At 39.1% G+C, this 26,419-nt stretch overlaps 1 protein-coding gene across 5 annotated transcripts in view; it reads left to right on the forward strand.

Annotated features, from left to right (window-relative positions):
• The first annotated feature begins 848 nt into the window (after positions 1-848).
• Positions 849-26,419, forward strand: part of ADCYAP1R1 (ADCYAP receptor type I) — a 373,008-nt gene continuing 347,437 nt past the window's right edge. For all 5 annotated transcript variants that reach the window (XM_075587966.1, XM_075587968.1, XM_075587967.1 and 2 more), the window contains exon 1: positions 849-1,323. The gene's annotated coding sequence lies outside the window, so the exon portion shown is untranslated. The remainder of the gene's footprint in view (positions 1,324-26,419) is intronic.

Raw genomic sequence — 26,419 nt, forward strand, 5'->3', positions numbered from 1 at the left:
TAAAATATATATATATATATACAAATATCCCCATTGGCTTTGTTGTAAAGATCCCTGCAGTAGAGTAGCTCATTTAACCCACTAACTGTCTCCTTTCTGTAAAACAAACAGAAAGGAGACAGTTAGTGGGTTAAGCACTATCTTTTTTTTTGTCACCAAAAGTTGTCCCCAATATATATCTAAAATATATATATATGTATGTATGTATGTGTGTGTGTGTGTGTGTGTGTGTGTGTGTGTGTGTGTGTGTGTGTGTGTGTGTGTGTGTGTGTGTGTGTGTGTATATATATATATATATATCTTTTACAAATATCCCCATTGGCTTTGTTGTAAAGATCCCTGCAGTAGAGTAGCTCATTTAACCCACTAACTGTCTCCTTTCTGTAAAACAAACAAGGGAATGCTTTAAATCATAAATTCCACTTTCATTCTTTATTTTGCTCTCACCGTTCAGGTCAAAGAGAAACCATCAATCACCATCACACCTTTGATAGTAAATTAAAAGGAATGAACAAACATGTGGGATGTGATTTGGGACTAAAATGAGAATAACACTCTACGTCAGTGTCAAACAGGGCTACACATATCAAGATTACTTTGTAGTGCTCTAGTGCTTAAGCACCAAATATATGTACACACAAACAGATACAGCATAATCTACATTTCAAAAGAGCTCTGAGACCATGTAACCAGAGTTGTAGCTGAAAGACTGAGTTTGATTTAAGTGCGTAATTTAAATAAGACAAGCCCATTCACACCCTAATTGGTCAAGGGAAATATATGAATATGTATAAGGAGAGCTGAAGGGAGGTGATTGGCGCAGAGTCTCTTTTTGCTTCACTGTTGGGTGGTCTCTTCTTCCCCGCAGGACCGGCTAGGTTTGCTTGTGCTTTGTCTGGTGAAAGAGAAGAGGGACCTGCAATTCCCTCAGAGCAAGCCACAATTCACACAGAATCAGCACTCCTGGTCTGGATATTGTTTCCCTCATGGATTGACTTTCTCTGCATTCTGGCTGAAAGTTATTAGAAGGGAGGGGTATCATCTGCTAGCTCATTTGTGTGAGGGAATTCCTTCATTGCAAGAGCTTCTCCCTTGCAATTTGGTTTCTGTATTGAGATCACATCGTTTTGAGACCATTCTTTAATTGAGAAGGGGGGGGGGGAGATTTCTGATAAAGGGCTTATTTGATTAGTGCATATGCAATTTTCTGACAGCCTCCTCTCTAAATGCAGTCACTAGCACAAAACTTGAATTTGTTGGAACTGATCTGCTTTAGGATTGAACATCTTGGATGCCACAGTGTGAGATGCTCTAACTGCATTGGTAAGTCACGGTGCTGTCCAGTGTGAACGTGCTACATACATTGTATTGTATCACCAGTGCTGTATGCATTTTCTGTTTAGCCTACAGTATTGAATGGCAGATCACGGACTGCATAGTTCCTAAAGCATTACCTTCCTTACAATCATTCAGTGTATTTGCCTACAAATATTTGGAGATGGAGGCATTACTATACTGAGAAACCTAATAGAATTGTCTTATGCATGTGCCCATTTATTGTACACTGCAGACTTCCCATTTTTTTCCATGCAGCCTCTGTAGCCAGTGACAACGTTAATGTTTTCATCAGTCGTGGGAGGGTTTCTATCTAAGTAATCATGCTTCCAAACTGGTGCAGTAGTGGTGCAAAGACAGCACAATGTTTATGTTAAAAAGGTCACAGTTGAAAGCAATGGTACTGTATGTTTTCCTTTCCTTAATCTGGAGGGGTTTATGCAGCACTATTGCATTAAGGCGACTTTGATGAATGACCCAACTGAACCTGTTTTTCTTCCCTTTAAAGTAAAGTAGCTGAATGATTGAGAGCCTCCTGCTTCCTACTCTAGATTCCACTGCAATCCTTTTGCTATAGCACCAGAATTGGTGATGGGGATCACGTATGGGGTAATGCAATATGGCCGTTGAATAAAGCCTGGTTGCTAATGATTTGTTTCTGTTGTAACGGTTTTATGTTTCCTTTCCAGTTTTACACCTTTCATTTACTAATGCATTTAAACTTACACTGCAGTACTACAAATGTATTGTCTGCCAAAGACCCAGCCGCAGTCATTTCATACTGTAGTTATTTTTTAGCATGTTATGTCTCAAACTGAAACATTACAATTACTTTTTAGAGTGCTGTTTCCCAAGGTTCTTATTCAAGTTCCTGAAATACATTCAGCCAATAAATTCATAAACCACTTTGAAATTCAATATTTTCATATGGCTGCAAAATCTGGAAGATTTCCAAAACATTAGATTTCTGTTAGATTTTCTTTTTTCTACAATTCATGTAGAAAACATATGGGTTAAAACTGTCTCCTATTATTTTCTGCCTTTGTTATAGATTCTGCTTATAGAATCAATTCACAATGCATTTTTTCATAATATTGTGAAAAATAGGCAGAAATAATGATCTTTTCTGCCTGAAATGTAATTGCTGTCTAATGTGGAAAAGACCATGTGACAAAGTTGTTAATATGAAATGGTTAAGGTCCCTGCTTAAAAGTACTTGTCAACTAGGAAGAATAGAGAATGATTAAATCATTGTAAATACTGTAATCATATAAAATGAAGCTCTTATGACGCTCTGTTGAGATATGTACTATATTATCATGACTTCATACATTGTATACATGAGGGGCTTCAATATGACTCTTACCACATGAAAGTCTTTTATTATCCATAATGGTTTAGGCAGTATTTTCCCCCAATCATGGTTTCGAAATGATGAGGTTGGCTGAATCTTTTCATCCAATGCAGCACCTTTTTTTTTCCCCCTCTTGATTTATTTCCGCGTAATCTTGAAAAAAAAATTCTTTGACCTTGGCTTCTTCATTCGTATAGTGTGGGGTCATTGCCTTGTCCCATTGTAATGGTCAATGTATGGCGGAGTGCATTTCAATAACAACATGTAGGAACTGGTTGGACAGTATTTGCGTTTTTTTTAAATAGATATTTCTAATGATATGTACAATCAAATGTATTATGGTTTGATCCGCAAGTATATGTAAAGATTGTATGTAAGTGCTAAGTGCTTCAGTGTAGAGAATTAAAATGTAGGATCTTTGATCATTTTATTACAATTTTCTTTTATTTCCAGTCTGTCAGATACTGCTGCTTCCAGTTTTTACTTCCAAAATACACATTTACAGAAATAACGTCTTCCATTGTTCTGGGATCTACATACAATACATACATGATAAAATATTTCTAAAGGAGGAAACATACAGTCAGAATGTATTTTGCTGTGTATTCTACTGTTTTTGTAATTACATCTTTAAATGTTCTCACATTATTTCATATGGAAATATATTTAAACATTAATTTTTGTAGTGCTTTTTGGTATAGCTTGTGTTTTAGTTTATTCCCAATAAGATGTAAGGCTGATGAAGGAGATAATGTTTAACAGAATTTAGCACGTACTAAAATTATCTGTAATATTTGTCTGTCTGTAATAGTTTAATAAACTGATTTATTGTTCGATATATAAACTAGATAGTGTTTCTTGATTTGTGATGCTATTCTTTTTTGGGGGGGAAGTAAATGGAATTATTTATCGCGGTAATCAAAGTTTGATGTTTGCATCTGATTTGTATCAAAATAATGTTACTTTCTTCATGGAAATTCATTAATATGCAACAGATACTGTACTGTACATGCATGCCTCCCGATATTAGAAATATTGTTGATAAAGATAGTTTGTTTAATTATAAAGACTATCTCCTTAGCACATGAAAATTGTGACCTGCCTACTGCTTTGTGGTCTTACAGAACATACACTGGCGTGACACCAACCATATGGGTTTTTCCTTTTATGGGCATTTCTAATTTCACCTGCATTGGTTTTCAGGGACAGCAGTACCAGGGACTTTAAAGATATATATATATATATATATATATATATATATATATATATATATATATATATATTATATATATATTATATATATACACACCATAATACTGAGTTAAGTTATGGTGAGTAAAAAAAGTGACAAAGACCCTCCACAGGAAAGCAAATATGCAAATACAACTGTATGCTCATCTGCATGTCTTAGGCAGGTATGTATATATATATATATATATATATATATATATATATATATATATATATATATACATATACTTGCATATATAAGTATGTTACAACGTATGGTTATTCTAACACAAACTACTGTAATGCAATGGAATTATGAAAGTCTGTTATAAATAAGGAACACCCAAACTTCAAGACAATTATCTAATTGACAGTTTACAGTAGGTACCTCTTTTGTGCTTTGAGCATTATATGCTTAAACAGTATTGCAATATGCATGCATAATATCTGTCATTCTGGTATACGATGAGGCACCTGAAAGCATATAGGTGGGATTTTAAATATATAGGGGTGAAGATGAAAATAAGATGGGCACAAGGACTTGGTAATAATCAGCATTTATTGTGCCAAGGGAATACTTGCACAATACATTTTGATTATTAGGAAGTCTGTGTGCCCATCTTGTTTTCATCTTCACTGCTGATCTTTTGGGACTTTGGATGCCTCTGTGGTTTGGAGCACTGGCAGATCATTTGTTGCTATTTTACAGTGTGGCTGCATTTCCCCTTGTGTCTTTAAATATATATGGCCATATGAACGAAGTAGCTGAAATTGGAGTATTTCTCCAAAAAGAGGTGTAAACTTATTTGGACTGCGCCACTTTAGTCAATGTTCTAAGGAGTTTTGCCCCAATTTTACTTTTTTTGTACCACAGAGCAATTTAGGGAGAGGTTATTGGGGGAGTTAGGGGAGGAGAAAGTCAGTGCAATAATAGATTGCATCAACATTTGTGCCTACAGCTGGTGCAGTTTTCCTTTCTCTGTGCATTAGATAAGCCAGATTTACACGGCACTAACGTCTGCTCCTTAGACATCTGCATCCAATGTAAGAAAGATAAAAACATCTTCATACATACACCACCAGCGCATATTAATTTGAATTGAATCAGTTGATTGACAACATCTGAGTTTTGTAGGCTAATCTCAGTGTTATTTGGGCAACACAGTGGCATATTAACTGAATATTGTGCCATCTTCAATTGTACCATTTTGAATTGATACATTTATTTTGCTTCAGTGTCCAAAGACTTTTTGTGCCTTTACTACCACACAATTAAACAGCGTAAGAAAGGTATTGTATCTGCCACTGCCACAGTGGCAGAAATTCATTCCGAGGCAATGCTTTACTGGCCCCCTGGGATAGGAACGGTTGATAGTTCTTCTGTCAGAAGGTTACTGCGGTAAAGATTTACCACTATATATAATACATTAAGTTTGTGCAATATTGGGGGCTATTTATTAAATGCTCCTGGCTACAAAACTGATCTAAAACAGCACCATATTTAACAAAGCAAAGCAATCCTACTGAATGCAATGGGAATAATGTATTTATTAAATATGGCATTGATCATTTAAATTGTTAAAATGCCCAAATATGTCACCCATCTATCTATCTATCTATCTATCTATCTATCTATCTATCTATCTATCTATCTATCTATCTATCTATCTATCTATCTATCTATCTATCTATCTATCTATCTATCCAGTGGTGTGAACACCTTCTTTGAATTCTATGGTTTTACATATCAGGACATAATAACAATCATCTAATCCTTAGCATGTCTAAAAATTAGGTAAATACAACCTCAGATGAACAACAACACATGACATATTACACTGTGTCATGATTTATTTAACAAAAATACCAAAATGGAGAAGCCATGTGTGAAAAACCAAGTAAACTTATGATTCAATAGCTTGTAGAACTTTAAGAAATAGCAGTAATTTTAAGAAATCGTTTTCTGTATGACTTTATTAGTCTCTCACATCGTTGTGGAGGAATTTTGGCCTTCTCTTCTTTACAACGTTGCTTCAGTTCATTTAGGCTTACGGACATTTGTTTATGCAGAGCTCTCTTAAGGTCCAGCCACAGCATTTCAATCGGGTTGAGGTCTGGACTTTGACTGGGCCATTGCAACACCTTGATTCTTTTCTTTTTCAGCCATTCTGCTGGTGTGCTTAGAATCATTGTCCTGTTGCATGACCCAATTTCGTCCAAGCTTTAGCTGTCGGACAGATCACATTTGACTCTAGAATACTTTGGTATACAGAGGAGTTCATGGTCGACTCAATGACTTTAAGGTTCCCAGGTCCTGTGGCTGAGACGAGCAGAGCGGTAACATGTACCCTAAACATGCCCTGTCCAACTAATTCATCCTTGCTGTACGTGCATATTATTACCACTTAATTGTTTGTAATATAATTTACTATTTTACAATATGGGAAGTTGTGCACTGTCTTTTTTTTTCTTTACATATAGCAGAAACAATGTTGCCCCTTCGGTTAAAACCAATAAACACCTCCTCGGCAAATCGTCCCCAGAAAGGCGTAATGGGGCCGTATGGAAGCAACAAAAAAGTGGACCAATCATCAAATTAAAATGCTTGAAAAAAAAAATCATTGTTAACACTGATAAACAGAGATTTTTAATACAATTTAAACACTGAAAAAAAAAAAAATTATGAAAAAATAAACACTAATAACAGGAAGCCCTAATCATATATAACTGATTATAATAGAAACACATCATCTTAATACAGTAGCTTTTTATATTTCAAACAACTTGGGCTTTTGTTCAGTAGTTTTACTGTGAATTCTGATTCCTTGTAACTGTCTATAGATGTTGATGAAGAACTGCCTGATAATGCCCAATGGCAGAGGCATAACTATGCGTTTTTTGATCCTGGGGAAAGTTCCTCTGTGCTTCCCCTTCACCCCACAGCCCACTGACACACAGTACCCTGACAGACACTGATACACAGAACACTGACAGACACTGACACAAAGAAATGTACACTGACAGCCACTAACACAGAACACAGACAGACAATGACACATAGCACACTGACTGACACACAGCACGCTGACACATCATCACACACAGCACACTTAAACATACTGACACAGCATACTGTAGTTACATATACTGACACATATCACACACCATAACTCCCCCCTACCCTTGATGTTATATGGAGAGCAGGGGCAGGCTGAATCTCCACCTCACTCCTGCCCCCAATCTGTGCCACCTGCTCTCTGCTCTCCCCCATCCCTCACTGACCAGGGCTTAAAGAGGTGTGTTTTTAGACAGGTCTTAAAGGTGGAGCGAGAGAGTGTCAGTCAGATATTGAGGGAATGACATTCCAGAGGTGTGGGGCAGAGAGTGAGAAAGGTTTTAGGTGGGAGTTGACTTTCGATAGAAAAAGGGGTAGACAGAAGACATCATTGAGTAGAATGCAAGAGTCAAGCAGGTGCATAGCGAGAAACTAGGGCTGAGATGAAAGACGTTTATAGCCTGAAAAGTGAGGAGGAAAATTTTCTAAGTGATACAGTGCTTAATTGGAAGCAAGGAGAGGAATTTCAGCAGGAGAGATTCTTAGACAGATTTAGGAGAGAGTGAAGTAATTTTAGTAGCAGAGACAGGTGAGAGGCATGAATAGAGTAGGAGAGACAGGTGAGAGGCATGAAGGCTGGACAGTAGAATGTTCTAAAAGTCGAGATGGGAGAGAATGAGGGCCTGCATTAGAGTTTTGGCAGTAGAGTGGCAGAGGAAACAGGGCGATAATTAGAGATGGGTGGGGTCAAGCTTGCTGTTTTTGAGTAAATGTATAACTGTTGTATGTTTGAAGGAGGGGGAAAGGTTCCCGGAGTAGAGGGAGGAGTTGAAAATATGTATTGGAGTAGAGATTAGCGTAGAAACAGGAGATCTGAGGAGATTTGAGGGAATTGAGTCAAGAGGGAAGGTTGTAGAGAGCGTAGAGGACATCAGCAGCGACACGTCCTCCTCTGTGTTATAGGAAAAGGAGTCGAGGAAGGCAGGAGGAGAGTTACAATGAGGTGTAGAATGTGAGGAGGATACAGAGGGAATGTCTTGCTGAATAGAATATACCTTTGCCTTGAAATAGTCAGCAAAGGCCTGAGGTAAAATAGAGGAAGAAAGACAGGTAACAGACCGAGGACTGAATAGATAGTCAAAGACAGAAAAGAGTCAGCATTGGTTAGACTTGTGAGTGTTAATTATTGATGTATTTGATGTGTTATTGATTAGCAAAAAAGGATAATGAAAAAAGGATTGCAATAGAAAGTAAGGTCAACCCTAAAAAGTTCTTTAAGTACCTTAAAAACAAAAAAATGAGAAAAGAAAATATAGGACCCTTTCAGTGTGAGATGGGTAGGCAGATTATTGGAGATAAGGAAAAAGCAGTAGTAGTGACGCAGGAGGAAGCCACAACATCCATATTAATGAACAATTGGTTAACTGAGGAAGAAGTTCATAAGCGGCTTGAAAAAATTAAATGAAATAAGGCACCTGGCCCGATGGCATACATCCAAGAGTTCTCAAGGAGTTAAGCTCAGTAATAGCCAAACCACTATATTTAATATTCAAGGACTCCATTTCCACAGGCTCAGTACCACAAGATTGGCGGAAAGCAGATGCGGTATCTATATTTAAAAAGGGAGCTAGATCACAACCGGGGAATTACAGACCTGTAAGCCTGACTTCAATAGTGGGGAAACTTCTTGAAGGTTTAATACGGGATTATATTCAGGAATACCTAATGGAAAACAAAATTATTAGTAATAGTCAGCATGGATTTATGAAGGATAGATCATGCCAAACTAACCTTATTTGTTTCTTTGAGGAGGTAAGTAGGAATTTAGACAGGGTAAAGCAGATGATGTGGTCTACTTAGAATTTGCAAAGACTTTTGATACGGTTTCACACAAGAAGTTGGTGTACAAAATAAAGAAAATTGGACTCAGTAATAATACATGCACCTGGATTGAGAACTGGTTAAAAGACAGACAACAGAGGGTTGTCATAAATGGAACTTTTTCAGGTTGCGCTAAAGTCATCAGTGGAGTACCTCAGGGATCGGTCCTGGGACACCTGATTTTAACTTGTTTATTAATGACCTTGAGGTTGGCATCGAGAGCAAAATCTCCATCTTTGCTGATGATACTAAATTGTGTAAGGTAGTAGAATCAGAGCAGGATGTAATTTCTCTTCTGAAGGACTTGGAGAGACTGGAAACATGGGCAGGTAAATGGCGATGAGGTTTAATACAGATAAATGTAAGGTTATGAATTTGGGATGCAAGAATAAAAAGGTGACTTACAAATTAAATAGGGATAAATTGGGGGAATCCTTGATGGAGAAGGATTTAGGAATGCTTGTAGACAGCAGGCTTAGCAATAGTACCCAAAGTCATGCAGTAGCTTCAAAGGCAAACAAGATCTTATCTTGCATCAAACGGGAAATGGATGGAAGGGAAGTAAACATAATTATGCCCCTTTACAAAGCATTAGTAAGACCACACCTTGAATATGGAGTACAATTTTGGGCACCAATCCTAAGAAAATACATTATGGAACTAGAGAGGGTGCAGAGAAGAGCCACCAAATTAATAAAGGGGATGGACAATGTAACTTATGAGGAGAGGCTAGCTAAATTAGATTTATTTACATTAGAAAAGAGGCGTCTAAGAGGGGATATAATAATAATAATAATAATAATAATAATAATAATAATATGATAACTATATACAAATATATTCGGGGACAATACAAGGAGCTTTCAAAAGAACTATTCATCCCACAGGCAGTACAAAGGACACAGGGCCATTCCTTAAGGTTGGAGGAAAGGAAATGTCACCAGCAACAAAGGAAAGGGTTCTTGACAGTAAGGGCAGTTAAAATGTGGAATTCATTATCCATGGAGACTGTGATGGCAGATACAATAGATTTTGTTTAAAAAAAGGTTGGACATCTTTTTAGAAAGGAATGGTATACAGGGATATACCAAATAAGTATACATGGGAAGGATGTTGATCCAGGGATTATTCCGATTGCCAATTTTTGGAGTCAGGAAGGAATTTATTTATGATGAGTGTGTTTTCTAACCATGGTTTAAAGACTGCCCATTTAGCTTCTACATTTTGCCCTGCAAAAGCATCATCCCAATGTATTACTTGTAGATTAGTCCTCAGTTTATTAAAATCTGCCTTTCTAAAGATTAAGGTCTTTGTTGAACCCAAGTAATCTGTTTTTTGATCATTTATTTCAAATTAGACCATGTTATGATCACTGCTACCCAAATTTTCCAGGACTTGAATACTTACTATTACTTCTACATTGTTTGATATTACCAAATCCAGTATTGCCCCTCTCCTGGTTGGTTCCTCAATTATTTGGGTCATATAATTGTCTTTAAGCACCCCCAAAAACCTGTTTCCTTTTGTTGTAATTCTAATCTCATTGCCCCAGTCTATATCTGGATAATTAAAATCACCCATTATGCTATCATGACCTAGTTTTGATGCCTTCACCATTTGCAAAAGTATTTTAGCTTTCTCAATTTCACAGATATTTGGTGGTTTATAGCATATCCCTACAAACATTTTCTTTACACTTTTACATCCATTGCTAATTTCTATCCACAAGGTCTCTACGTTTTCATTGTTCCCTTCATAAACATCTTCCCTTATAAAAGGTTTTAGATCCGCTTTAACATATAAGCATACTCTTGTTTTTATTCGATCCTTCCGAAAAAGGGAATAACCCTCTCAATTAACTATCCAGTCATGAGTTTCATCCCACCATGTTTCAGTAATGCCTATGATATCATACTGCTCCCTTGCAGCTATTAATTCAAGCTCCTCAATTTTATCTGTCAAGCTTCTTGCATTAGCAAGCATGCATTTAAGTTTTTTCAGCCTGTATTATTATCTTTTTTTCTCCTTCCGTCCTGCGCCAACTTGGTTTAGACTTTAGAAGTTTTCTAGTATTATCTGTATTTACTATGAATGTCCCGCTGCTTGTCAAACTCACACTTGCCCCCATTCTACTCTATCTCCTTAAACCCTTGTTTCCTCAGCTATTTCATTTAGTTTATTATCTGTTTCATTCCCCTCCCCCCTCCATCCTAGTTTAAAATCTCCTCCAACCTTTTTAGCATTCAAACTCTAGTACAGAAGATCCCTCTTCATTGATGTGCAATCCGTCTCTAGAATAAAGATGGCACCTCTAAGAAAAGGAGTCACAGTGCCCTAAAAACTCAAAACCCTCCTTCCTACACCACTTTCTTAGTCATGCATTAACCTCGCTAATCTCTGACTGTCTCCCTGCGGTAGCGCATGGCACTGGTAGTATTTCAGAAAATACTACCTTGGAGATCCTTGCCTTAAGCTTTTGGCCTAGATCCCTGAAATATTTTTTTTTAGGACCCTCCATCTTTCCCTAAATGTGTTATTCATGCTAAAGAAGAAGAACAGGGCAGTCTGAAAAGAGAGGATGGAGAGCCAGGATTCAAAGTGAGATAGAAAGACTGAAGGGGGATGAATAGAGGTAGGTAGGCGATAGATGACCACCACATGGAAAGGGAGAGGAGAAAAAAGCTGGACAATTTGTGCCTCAAAGGAAGGAAAGGAAAGAGAGGGAGGAATAGGAAGGGTTTGGTAATGGCAGATTGAGGACAGGAGGAGCCCCATACCTCCACCTGTGCCATCAGGGCGAGGAGTGTGGGAGAAGAAAAGCCACCATAAAAGACGCTGGCTTCCAGTGATCCAAGCCTCAGTTATAGCAAAGAGGAGCAGAGTGTGAGAGAAAAATAAGTCATACATAGAGAGGAACTTGTTGGAAATGGAGCGTGCATTCCAAACGGCACAGGAAAAAGTGAGAGAGGAGGGAGGTTGACATGGGATGGGTATGAGGTTAGAGGGGTTTACTGCATAAGGTCGAGAGCATGTAGAAATAAAATAGGGACCAGGATTGGGAGAGATATCCCCATAAGCAAGGAGGAGAAGCAAGGAAACAAAGAGGATCTGTGAGAAGAATTTGATGGGATGTGCTTTAGAGCCAGGGGTATAGCTGAGTGGAATCATAGGGCACAGATAGGAAGCAGTTAATTTGAACTGAAAAATGGATAATGAAGACAAGATGGGGAAATTTGAATGGAGTTAGCGAAACGAGGCTTGTAGAAAGAAAAGTTTAGTTTGAAAAGAGGTGAGGTTAAAGCAAATATAAACAGAAAAAGAGATATGGCACTGTTGTAAGGTTACTGTTGAATAGCCTGAGGGCTGGGAACTGAAAATGGGCAATGAGGATAAGGGCAATGTGCAAAATGTCAGAAATTCAATGTGTGCTGGAGAATGAAGGGCGCTGTGTCTTGGGTCAGTGTTAGAAAATATCCTCCTTTCCAGTGCCGTTCAATTCCAGAATCCAGGGCCAAAGTTTTCCACTTCTATTTTCACTTCTGCTTGCCCCCTGCTGTGCAGCTTCCCCAGTGTGTCTCTAAATACAGTAAATAGGCCTAAGAAGTCACCTGATCCCACTTAAAGCAGCAGTTCAAGCTACCATTTAATAAAAAATATATATATTTTTTCCATTCAATATGTGCATCAATATAATCTGCACACTGACAAGTGATTAGCTAAATTGCAGATCGATCTGTTCTCCTACAATCAATCATTTTTCTTGGGATTATTTTATTCAGTTATTGCTGCAAAACAGTACCCAGGATGCAAAGTTGTGTGTAGAAGATCATGTGACAAGGCAGTAGCTAGATACAATTGGTGCCCTGCTAGGTAGAAGGCGGGGCGGAGCCTGTCTCAGAATAGGAAGGGGGTCTGATTTTGTAAATTGTTTCTATAGAAACACAAATGCTTGCTACATTATAATATATAAAACATGTCTTTAAAAATTGTAAAAAAAAAAGAAAATACTACAGGTATTTTCTCATAGTACAGACCTGATTTATAAAAAAAAAAACTACACAAGCAGGTTATTGCTTGAACTGCAGCTTTAGGTTCTGCTCATACACAGCTCAATTAACACATGAGAGGCACAGAAGACAAATGTTATTTGTAATTAGACATTTCTTCTGTACCTACATTATGCAAGGTGTGTAATTTACTAATCAGGTCAGCATAACAGATGTTAAAAGCAGAGACAGCAACAAATAACCAGTGCATACCTGAGAAATGAAGGTTAAGATCCACATAACAGAATCAAAGGGGATGATAACTAGAGAATACTGTTAGGGAAAGACGCTTATTACTGGAAGATGTGGTTCCACATACTGTATGACTAAAGGTAAATAATGGCAGTGAATCGGTGTATGTGTTACATTTTGACAACTCATTCCTTAAAATTAGACCAGTATTTGTACACCATCCTGTCAACGTTTTCTTTTTACATTACTAAGTTTGACCTGAGAGTTGTTTTAGTACTTTTATCTCTTGCCTTTTATTTTGTTTTCTGCATGTTAAGCATCTTTGCTTTTGTTCATCCCTTTCCTAGTTCATATCTGGACAAGGGGCAGAATGATATATACAGTATATACTGTAGAGCATTACAATATTATACATAATGTTACATTAAAACCAGTCATTGCAATAAGTTCACTTTGGTCCTACATGGAACTGCACTTTAGGTTGGTTGTATCTTATTGACACTGGATATACCTGAAGTCACAAAGAAATGTAGACTAATTGTCCAAAGACCGATGCAACAGAGTACTGTATCTGTAAAGGGATATACTGTATATGTAACCATAGTCAGGGTTAGAATCTTCGACAAAGCGCCAGAAGCGTGCGAAACGCGTTTGAGTTACTGTTTTGCCCACATCTTGATCCCTTACGTCACCTACTTAATAAATTGTTTTTCATTTATATCTTTTTGTGCTGAGCTCTATTTTTGTCACTGCTGTGCACCACTACCTCTCCTTGGGATTAAACATTTATACCTGAAGTCATGTATGTTACACAAATGCTACTATGCTAAAACTAAACTCAAACAAACAAAGCTGTGATTTTGTAGGGGAATTTTTTGCTTGTTTAAGAACCTGAAAGCAACATTAACATTTTGGAGAAATGTAAGCTCAATCACAAGGCATTCAATAATTGCCAAGTAGTGAGAAGGAGTGGCTCAGTGAGTAAATACACTGGCTGGCACTGAGTTTGAAGCAGGGGAGCATGGTTCAATTCCTGGTGTCGGCTCCTTGTGACCTTGGGGAAGTCACCTTATCACCCTGTGCCTCAGGCACCAAAAACATAGATTGTAAGTTCCACCGGGCATGGACTGTGTCTGCAAAATGTCTCTGTAAAGCGCTGCGTAAAACTTTCAGCGCTATACATGAACATAATATTATTATTAAGTAGTTAGAAAATATAAGCAATATAACCATGTTGCATTTATAGTGCAGGCTCAGGATATGTATACAAATGTTTTCTGTTTCAGACATGAGGTCCAATGCATTTTATGTGTCTGTTATTTAGCAGTGAGGGTGTCTGTGTTGCTAGTTATCCCAGTTTAAGTGTTAAGTGTTATTTAACAGTTTTTGGAGAGAATATCTAATATATCCATAAGTGTGCAACCACCCTGGATATCCCTTTAACACATGGGTTCAAGACACTTTTCCCCCCCTTTGAAGTTGGATATCATATTTTCAAGGTCCTGCAGCCGATTGCCCAGTTTGAGTGTAATATATGCCTGTTTTATTCATCCAACTTGTGCGTGCATCCATTACCCTCCTATTAGATGGTAGGTAGTGCAATCCTGTGTCTTACAGTATATACTATTTCTGTTTCTTTTCTACCCCTCATGTAGTTCCTGGCAGTTGTGCTCCAAATCTTGTCTTTATTAGCCAACCCTTTATCATAAATTTAACAGCTTGTGTTCAGCAAAAACAGGGTTAAAGGAATCAAACAAAACAGGCCTAACTCTCCTAGGGAGCACTGACTACACCACACCACACACCATCTATAGGTTGAGGGGGGGGGGGGGGGGGGTTGAAAGCCTTTACAAATAATAATCATAGACAATTCAAGGTGTAGGTCAGTTACCTTCAGGATCTGGCTTCCTCCAGTCTGGATAGGATAATGGGGAAGGGGGGTTGAAAGGGTCCCAGTGCAGGTTGCTCTCCACAGTGGTTAAGGGTCCAGTATCTTCCTGGGTTACAGCGAAGTCATCCCTGCATGATCTCTCCAGCAGTCCATGGTGTTTCCATGGACTAAAGATCTCGTAGCACTGGGAGCTTTAGTCTTTTTAAAAGAATCCAGGAGCAGGTTAATTAGGAAAGTCTGCTCTGAATTAACCTGCTCAGTGCTGGGTTCAAACTCTCCATACAGGTTTTCCTGTAAATCTACTTAGACATGGGAATGCACCCTGCTACAGGGTTATAGATGTTAAAATGGATAAGAAGCAAAGGTGGCACTGTGTACTCATTTGCATGTAATTTCCCAGAATCCCTGGCTGTAGTGGAAGCATTGCATGCTAAGAGATAATGGTGAAAAGCAGACCTGTCTGAGGCGTGAATGTTCTCACAAGTGACATTTTTCTTTCCCATAATATCCAGAAGATTCTTTCACATCCAAATCTTCAAGTTTTCAAATCTAACGTATTGCCTTAAAAAAATAATCACATAATACAGCCCTCTGAGCACTCTTAATACCATATCGATATGTCTTGCAGAGAAAATATAATTTGCTAGAAAAACATTGTTCAAATGAGTGCCGAGCACAGATGAAAAATAATTATCTGAAATATATTTGAAGGGGAAAAGTACTGCCATTTAAGTGGAAAACAGGTAATTTCCCCTAAACATTTATTGAAAGAAATAGGTTTGCATGTGCAACCTCATTGTACTGTATGTTAAACAGGGAAATTAAATCCCAATGAATGAACAGCAATAATAGAGGTCAAGAGTCGTAATAAACTTCTTGAGATTCAAAGAAAGCCCTTTTTACATATGGTATCAGCATTATTTAATGAATAAAGAGAACTTGCTATCTCACAGATTAAAAATCCTATGAACCTTAACTGAATTTATGTTGAAAGGTGCTGTTAATTAAAAAAGTTAGTATAATCTTAAAAAGGTGCTCACAGATGTAGCTAATGTTTTTGTTACTGTATTATTATTATTATTTATTATTATTATTTATTATAATTGACTGTTTTAATAACGCGCCAACATACTCCGAAGCGTAATACATTAGGTTAACCGTGCACCGGTTAATGTACCAATGTTCCAAAAATTTTATTAAATGACACATTTGTTTCAGTGGCACCGCGTCAAATCTTGCATTAAATGACACGCCAGCTTTGATGCAGACTGTTGAGGTAATGGCTGTAATAACGTTGACTACATCTGTGTTTCAAAAGTAGCATGGATTGGTGCTTTAAAATAACCTGTGGCTATTGAATAAAAGGTGCAGAGACTTGCATGCAATATTGTTCCTTGTTTAATAAACCCTGAGCTGTATTAACCCTACCTAACCTCATTAGCGTCTTTTTTTTTTTTTTAACACAATAGCAACTGTTTTCCAAACTAAATGGTATCTTTTGTTGGTGGTTGTAAACTGTGGGGAAGCCCTGATTTAAAAACCACGTGACTTATAGTAGAGAGGGCTGCCCATATTGACCTTAACTGGCAGAGTGACCAGCATTGAGTGTGTTCATCTTTAGCTTTCCATTTGTATATTGAGGATAGATTTTCTTCAGAAAGTGTTATCCTGCAGCATTACACGGCTTGTACAATAAAGGCTGGGTTAAGATAGTCCAGATTAAGGAGAGTCACTAATTTGCATGTTATTGGGTTTGGTATTGCTTGCAATGGGTTTCATCAGTTCCACCTTCTGCAATTTGTTTGCTCTGGACCAGTAGTTTCCAACCTTTTTTTGGTTAAGGAACCTACAATTAAATTTTGAAAGTCTGCGGAACCTCAACCCTCTCTATTAACATGTCTGACATCAGATGCTGTCACGGTAGTGCTGCCCGCAGACCAGACCCGTCCCTAGACAGAGGTGGAATGTATAATACCACGCACCCGCAGCAGAGGAGCGTGTCCGGAATGTGGTAGATACGTTGCCAGGCCAGGAGAATTTAGTAGATAACAAAAGGTACTTGCCGGATCCGGAGATGGAAGAATCGTGGTGATTGCAGTAGCCGGGGGTCGAGGATGCCAGAGGTTCGGGAGGTTGAGGTGCGAGCCGTGATCGGGGGCGAAGAGAGACTGCGTAGTGAGGAGGAAGCCGGGGTCCAGAGCCAGAGAGGGAGATTCGAAAGCCAAGCCGGGTACACAAGAGAAGTACACAAGAGAACAAGAGAAGCAAGAGAACAAGCCAAATCCAAACGAGTCTAGCAAAAGATGTGCAGAGCAATGATTCCCAGAGAGACCAGGGGTTATAAATGGATGTGAACCAATCACAGAGGGAGGCAGAGCAGGGGGGTGCCGTGGAGCGCTTTGTAATAGGTGCAGGCTGTAATCATTGCCTGTGATCAGAGTGTAGAGGCAGGAGCGGGACTGTAGATGCTGATGGGAGGGGTGGCCAGAAGCCCAGAGGGGTGAATAAATTACAGCCGGGGACGCGCACTGTGTAAGTTACTCCTGTGTGCATCCCGGCAAGATGGCGGCCGCGTTAGCCAGCGCCGGCCGGGATAGCAGGACACCGAGATGGGGATACCTCCACGGGGACCGAGGGGTGGCAGCAACAACCTCCGAGCCAGGTAAGGAGGTGTTGCGTGAGCCCCGCTTCCTGACAGATGTATTGTAAATCTCTGCAACCCTCTCTAATAGCGCATCTGAGATCAGATGCATTGTAAGGATCCCCAACCCTCTCTAATAGCGCGTCTGAGATCAGATACATTGGAAATTCTTTGGGATTTGGCACAATTTTCAAATGAACTGAAAATTGCAGGGAGCCATTTAAGGATGCCTGGGTGAACCCAATGTTTCCTAGGAACCCAGGTTGAAAAACACTGCCCTGGACTAAAGGACTTGCATAGTAGAGCTGAATTTATTCAGAAGCTCTTCTGCTGACATCTGCGTCGCGCCAAAGGTGACAGCCAAAGATGTCAGAAAATGTGCTACCATTCGATGATGTTATAGCGGCTCTGGTAAATCCAAAACACACCGTCACCTGCACCTTATATTTCCACTTACCCTTTCTTTTTAGAGCGTAAGCTCCTTGGGGTAGGGCCCTCCTTACGTACTGTAACAATGTATGTTAATGTTTGTTATTTTATTGTCTTTCATCCTCCAACCCTTTTGTACTGTGCTACGGAATATAAATGAATAACAAGTAGCTCCGTGGCTGATACTTTACACCTCATACATAAAGCTTGGCCCCCTGCAGACGCACTTACCAGAATGCCCTCCTACTGTCTCTGTATGTTCTTCCTACCAACCAATTAGATTGTAAGCTCTTTGGAGCAGGAACTCCTCTTCCGAAATTTTACTTTTAGGTCTGAAGCACTTCTTCCCTTTAAGTGTTATTTGTATTATTTGGTATTTATAGGATTGTCACATGTTTTACTGCTGTGAATCCCTCTATACATTAATGGCGCTATATTAATAAAGACACATACATACTGTACATAAATTATATGGAAGTAAATAATAATAATTACCCGGAATCTTTAGCTGCAGTATAACTGTTGTGTGACATTTGATAATGATACTTAATGAAGCTACTTTGGGAGACCTGTGCAAGACATGCAAGTGAACTAATATATAAAGCAACACACAATGATTTATTATTTTTGTATTCTTAGGAATTCCTCAAGCTTTGTCTGGTGGAAATGTATCCATTCAAGATGTATGCAGTCATTATTTAAAGGTGCTTTTATTAAGAGGGCACTATTTGCTGGTTTTTCGAGTAAAATAAAGATTGATATTACTTGATAATATACAAATCTAATGTAACACATATATCCCCCACCCTCTGTGAGGTGATGTGATCACAGTGTGTGTGGTGCAATACCTGTGGCTCGCAGGAGGTCTGAGCCTCCGCTGCAGGGAGCCTGAAATGATGTTCGTCAGAGCCTCCACCTGTAACGGATTCTATGATGTGGAATTGCCCGTTACAGGACCCAAACATATAATACATATAGCAAGCTCAAACTCCCACAACCACCACAAAGTGAATATATATTTATGTCAACCAGAGAGCTACTGAGCGTGGCAATTGTATATAACAAGAGACAGGGGGTGCCCAATGCTGCATCCAATTGACAAAACATATAAAGTAAAATACTTCAATAATAATAATTGGTTATTTAGTTAACCCTTTGGCCAAAGGCGTCATAAGCCTGCATACCAACGTCAAGGTATAACCAAAATAATGCAGGTCCTACACTACACTGTGAAACCTTTCCTTTTACCTCTGTGAGAGGGGAAAAAAACCTTACTGGGTCTTGTTCCTGCAGCAAGTGAAATGACCTTCCAAGTTATAAATATATATTCACTTTGTGGTGGTTGTGGGAGTTTGAGCTTGCTGGGTATCTGTGTTAACCTATGTCTCTTTGGAGGCTGTGGCACCTCCCCCCAGAGCTCACTCCTCCTCCTTCACCCTTTTAACTTGGAAGGTCATTTCACTTGCTGCAGGAACAAGACCCATTATGGTTTTTTCCCCTCTCACAGAGGTAAAAGGAAAGGTTTCACAGTGTAGTGTAGGACCTGCATTATTTTGGTTATACCTTGACGTTGGTATGCAGGCTTATGACGCCTTTGGCCAAAGGGTTAACTAAATAACCAATTATTATTATTGAAGTATTTTACTTTATATGTTTTGTCAATTGGATGCAGCATTGGGCACCCCCTGTCTCATGTTATATACAATTGCCACGCTCAGTAGCTCTCTGGTTGACATAAATATATATTCACTTTGTGGTGGTTGTGGGAGTTTGAGCTTGCTGGGTATCTGTGTTAACCTATGTCTCTTTGGAGGCTGTGGCACCTCCCCCCAGAGCTCACTCCTCCTCCTTCACCCTTTTAACTTGGAAGGTCATTTCACTTGCTGCAGGAACAAGACCCATTATGGTTTTTTCACCTCTCACAGAGGTAAAAGGAAAGGTTTCACAGTGTAGTGTAGGACCTGCATTATTTTGGTTATACCTTGACGTTGGTATGCAGGCTTATGACGCCTTTGGCCAAAGGGTTAACTAAATAACCAATTATTATTATTGAAGTATTTTACTTTATATGTTTTGTCAATTGGATGCAGCATTGGGCACCCCCTGTCTCTTGTTATATAATACATATAATATATATGTAGCACATATGTATATATATATATATACATACATACATATGTGCTATATATATATTATATGTATAGGTCCTGTAACGGGCAATTCCACATCATAGAATCCATTACAGATGGAGGCTCTGACGAACATAATTTCAGGCTCCCTGCAGCGGAGGCTCAGACCTCCTGTGAGCCATAATTATATGCTCACACAATAACCCCACTCTGGGTAACATAAAATAATAGTTTACTATAGCACTATATTATGGCTACTGGTTACAGCTACCCGTCAGCCTCACATAGCCATAACCCCCCACCAACATCCCACACTCTTGACAACAGACCCCACAGTAACTTATGAGGCCCTCGGGCACTCAACCACCCTAGTGTACAAAAGGATATAGCCACACCCTTTATATGTGGTCAGCGTTGCCTCTATACTGTGGGTGTTAGTACCTGCCGGGTGTGTCCACACCTGGGCGCGCTGTGTACTGTGATGGGGTTCATGGACCCAACTGTGCTTGACAACTCCGATGCGTCCGTCTTTGCGGGGGAAAGTCTCCACATGAGGTGTCCACCTCACGATAGTCTTTTCAGAGGGTGATCTGGTCCCAGACCACCAAGGGCCAGGATGCCGCCACATCCTGGCTGTGTCCCTCACTTATGTTGGTCCTACAGGGCCGTGTCCTTATCCTATGGGCTGGTCCCTGCAGCAACCACAAGCTGAGAGGAGTCGGGGCCTAGCTGGGGCCTAAGGGGGGTCTCTGGCCTAGTGCAGGAGCCACTGGCTCCCTGCACATACACACCCTACCCTTATCCTATCCCAGCACCGACTGATGCGCTGTTCCAGCGTGCCAAATGTATCTATTCCCTTCAGCAGGGAATCCTAGAGCCCTATTGGCTGCCGTTGGTCAATTGGTGCCTTGCCCCTATGCATCCTGGGGGCTGTAGTTCCCCACGGAGCCTACTCTCACTATTGCGCCTATACTGCGCATGCGCAGCATCTTGCGCATGCGCAACATAGCCCAAGATGGCAGAGCCCTTCACAGGGACCCGCCGGAGCTCTCAGCGAGCCTGTCGCCACTCTGATGCTGCCGGCATCAGTTCGGTGTAAGCAGCCAGTATTCTTTTTTTATGAGTAGATGGGTGGAACTGAATACTACTTTAATGATTTTTCGGCAAAATATGTTTTCTTTTGACTTTGTCAAGTGAATATTAAGAGCTGTGTGTCCACTAGAAATATGCAGTGTTCTTCCTTAAAGTGCTGCGTTATGGAATAATGGGAACAATACAAATGCTTTTGATAAACTTGACCACCAATGAGAATATACAGGGAAGAAGCTTGAACTGCAAAATGATTGCAAGAAAGCAGGTTCCGTTATGAAGCATGTGACTCTCTTTGCTTTTTATGATTAAAGCTAATTTTAGTGAGTACACAATTATTGTTTTTGCCTTCTTTCCTGCCCACATCATATTGTATATTTCTGCATGATTAAAAACAATGATTGGAAAAACAGTTTGAAATCAGAACCTACAGGAACCTTACATTGAAAAAACAAATACAAAACAAAACAAAAAAAGAATTAAGATTTCTTTAACAAAACATTTGTGGAATAAAGAAAATATGTATTTAAAGTTTTCCAGTTATATTATTTTTGTTTCCTACTTGTTTAATGATGTTAGACCTATTGGAAGCATTCCTCATGCTTTATTATACTATTTTAACATTTTGCTGCTTGTTTTGATTTTTTTCCATAATTTGGTAAAAAAAAAAAAGAAGAAGATGAAACAAATGAATTTTGGCAAAACCAGAACTAAAACCAAAACACTGAATTTGTTTAGAACCAAAACCAAAACATGACTGAAATTGTTCACTCTTATTTAATGTCGTCCTTACATTCTTCTGGAGATACCCCAATCCTTATTAATAATAGATAGACGTACTGTATTTCCATAAAAATTTAAGGATGGCTGTAACTATGTTTTTTAATTTAATATGCTTTATGTAGAACAAATATTCCATTCTAGTATCAATATTGTTAAAAAAATCACATTTTGAATTCTATGGGCTACAGTAGATCCACAAATCTCTATTAAATCGGGTCTTATATTGTGACGTTATGTTCCCCTGTTTAACAAGCTAATTACATCTCAACCCCGTTATAATGCGATTCGTTACAACGCGAATCCACTTATAACACAATGCAAGCGTGGCTCCCAATTTTCGTATTTATGAATACTTTAAAACACGATTTTTGGTATAATTTTAACTCTATGCTCAGGACATACTTGAAAACGAGAGGTAACTCTCAATGTATTGCTTCCTGGTAAAACATTTTATAAATAAAATAAATAAATAAATCTTAAATACTTTATTGTACAATGCATACAATTGTACTGTTATTTCTTATAAAGCGATGTAATTCTTTGGACCCCAAGTACACCGTTTTAAGGGGGTTGAGCTGTACTGTACAGTATATATCAAAACAACATCAAACTGCATCTCATTTGCACAATCTTAATGTCACATTATTGTGGACTGAAACAGAAAAAGACGGTGTAAAACAGCGCTAATGAATCATAAAAAAGAGTACTAAATAAAATAATTAGTGCAAATTATAAAATTATAAACAGCTGGCAGCCAGGAAAAAACTGACCGTACAATCAGTTAAGAACCATAGAAACAAAAAAAGAAAAACCGGCGCCAAAAAAATAATAATAAAATGTCAATCAATTCCAAACCATAAAAGGTGAAGTCCACATGAAAGTCCTTAGATGAACAGAGGAATTGAGCTGACGACTCTCCTCCCAGACCGTGCAATATGGAAAAGAAAGAAAACAGATTATGGTGCAGTATGCCTAATACTGTTAACTTTAAAACAGAACCAACTAACAATACATAACAGACAAGACAGACAACACAACAAAACTAGCAAGGCTAAAATATATTGTTAAAAAGCGATTTTATTAACACAATTAATGCTATGTTCCGGAGGTGGAATATCCAGGGGGGTAAAACTGAAACCCTACTCACAAGACCCTGGTTGGGTAAAAGCAGTTCACACTGAGATGATGGTGTAGTCCTCCAAAGATGGCGACCGGAGCTCCCTCACGGGCATCCCCACGTGATATGGGTGGAAGATGAATCACTTGAACTGCAGGGCTTTCCGGCAGATGTGACGTCACGCCTCTCACTGCTCCTGTTGCAACGCGATGTGATGCTCCCTATGCGAGTGTCCTCTCTCACTGCTCTGCCCCTACGGCTCCACCAGCTAATGCCCAATGTCCTCCGTGAACAGAGATGCTTCTAAAATGAACAAGAACTTCCCGCACACTTCTTCAAGGGATGTGCTTTACCTTGTCTCTCAATGGTATAAATACACTTGGTCATTAATGGCAATAGGCTAATTACATGATTGAAAAAGCATTAACCCTATAATTGCCATAATCAAGGTGGGCACAAGAACTAGCCTGGCTAGACACTAAACATGACAAAACTACACAAATGACAACATATATACCTTAATATTATAAAACATTAAAATATTAAAAAATGTTTAAAACATAAATAAATGGAGACAGGATTGACATAAAGATGATCACAATAGAATACATCACAGAAAGGCTTTAAGTTCAAAATCTATATTTAGCCCTCTTGGAGAAAGTGTTTTTAATTCATAGATCCAGTATACTTCACGCATACTAGCCTGTTGTAATCTATTTCCACCTCTCAGGTTGGCCTGAACTACCTCAATTGCCTGACACCGTAAACCTTTGGGATTTTTATCATGACATAAAAGAAAATGATGAGAGACACTATGTGTAACCAGTCCCTTTTTGATATTATAAATGTGCTCATAAATACGTCTTTGAAAAGTTCTCCCTTTTCTGCCAATATACTGCAAGCCACAAGGGCATTTGAGCAAGTATATTACAAAAGTTGAATGGCAATTGATTAGTGTCTTAATGGGATAACTTTTGGAAGTTACTGTACATTAGATTTAAAATATTTAGTATTCATGCTATAGGAACAGGCTACACATTTCGCACAAGTACGGAAACCTACTATACTCCCTGCCTGACCTGTTTTTTGTTGTTTAACAGCTCGGGGCTAAAATGGATTTTAAATTATTGGCCTTTGAAAATATGATGTTTGGTTTTTTTGGCAGAATCTCTGCCAAAACATCATCTTTCAACAGGATAGGCCAATACTTGTTTATGATCTGTTTGATTTTGGGAGCCATCTCATTATATTGAGTGATAAAAGCAACTTGCTTATTACACCTTTTTACTGTGTCATTTCTTTTATTATTATATTTAAGCAGAGTGTCCCTTTGTATGTTATTGACTTGTTCTAAAGCTTCGTCTAAGAGACTCTCTGAATACGTCCTCATAATAAATTTATTCTTTAGGTCCTTTGCCTAAAGGACCTTTAGGTCACAGGCAAAGGACCTAAAGAATAAATTTATATATGGTTCATCTTCCACCCATATCACGTGGGGACGCTCGTGAGGGAGCTCCGGTCGCCATCTTTGGAGGACTACACCATCATCTCAGTGTGAACTGCTTTTACCCAACCAGGGTCTTGTGAGTAGGGTTTCAGTTTTACCCCCTTGGATATTCCACCTCCGGGACATAGCATTAATTGTGTTAATAAAATCGCTTTTTAACAATATATTTTAGCCTTGCTAGTGTTGTTGTGTTGTCTGTCTTGTCTGTTATGTGTTGTTAGTTGGTTCTGTTTTAAAGTTAACAGTATTAGGCATACTGCACCATAATCTGTTTTCTTTCTTTTCCATATTGCACGGTCTGGGAGGAGAGTCGTCAGCTCAATTCCTCTGTTCATCTAAGGACTTTCATTTGGACTTCATCTATTATTGTGGACTAATATTGCATTATTTTCCAATACATGACTGTAAGAGATGTGTGCAGAGGTACATAAAATGGAGACCGATTTGAGTGAAATTATATCTTGGCTTTATTGAGCTTGTTCCTTTATCCAGTCAAAACATACAAAAAAAAAACAAAATAACCAACCTTTATCACTTTGTAAGAACTAACTTACATCCACAGACTCTGTCTGCAGGACAGGAGGGATATTTCCATTACCAGCCTATCACCCCAAAGTCTCAGGAGGTACCTTAAGCAGGTGGCCCTCCATATCAGTCTCTGGCAGGTTCCTTGGTCTGTGTCCAGGAAATATAGGTCTCTGGGTGTCTGGGTCTCTTGATCTCAGCACAGCCTTTGTGCTCAAGACAGAGTCTGTGTGCAGGCTTCTCTGCTCCCCTTCTGTCAGCCCAAATGTGAGCTAAGGAATCTCTCTCCTATGTCTCACATGAGGCTTATTACAGAGCTCTCATTAGTCCAGGTGGAGACTAGTTAAATGAGTGGCTTCAATCAACTATCTCTCTGCTGGATTCCCAGAGCTCTGAGGCTGCCTTATTTAAACAGGGATAAGTCCCTGTTACATACTCCCCTGTTTGTGGGAAGCTCGGGCTTGCCACGGCTAAAGCCCATTCTTCCACTCTCACTTGAGATATCTCTGCGGCTCAAATGAGAGTGGATGGAGGAAGATAACCCTTAGTCACGCTGGGATTGTAGCCCTTTTTCCAGGTCAGTAATGTCTCCTCAAGAAGGTACTTGACCTCAGCACTCTTCAATCGCTCGAGAATGACTTTTCCCAAGCACAGTCTTTCTTCTGACCTCTTGGTCATGTCCCCTGCATTAGGCGATCCTTTCTTCTTTGAGTTTAGGATGACCACCTGCATCGGGTTCTGTAGCCATATTCAAAGGTGGTTCAAGCTGGGCAGAGTTTTTATCCATACCGATTGACTCCCGTGGCATCTCAGGTTGGTAGTTACCTAGTGTTGTACCTGTAGAGGTGTGAACACCAAAACAGTTCTGCCTCAACCTAGCTAAAGACTGTATCTTTCTAGTGGCTATTTTCATTGTGAGGAATATGGCTTGGGCCATGGGGCCACAGTAGCATGACTGTATTGGTATTGCGCTTCTCAGTCGTAATTCGGTTCTTCTTTCCTGACTTGTGTGGAAAGCCGATCGTAGTACTGAGATTGCACAACTTGCTTGGTTGTGATGTAGAACCTGTATCTGGGTTGAATCACACCAGCAGCTTTCTTCATTTTTTTGTAGAATCTTTGCTGCAGACACTTCGTAAATTTTAACTGGAGTATGATGACACATTGCTTCAAATGTTCATAATTCTTTCTTAGATGTTGCTTTCTCCATATGGA

This window comes from Ascaphus truei, chromosome 2 (assembly GCF_040206685.1).
Source record: "Ascaphus truei isolate aAscTru1 chromosome 2, aAscTru1.hap1, whole genome shotgun sequence".
NCBI lineage: Eukaryota > Metazoa > Chordata > Amphibia > Anura > Ascaphidae > Ascaphus > Ascaphus truei.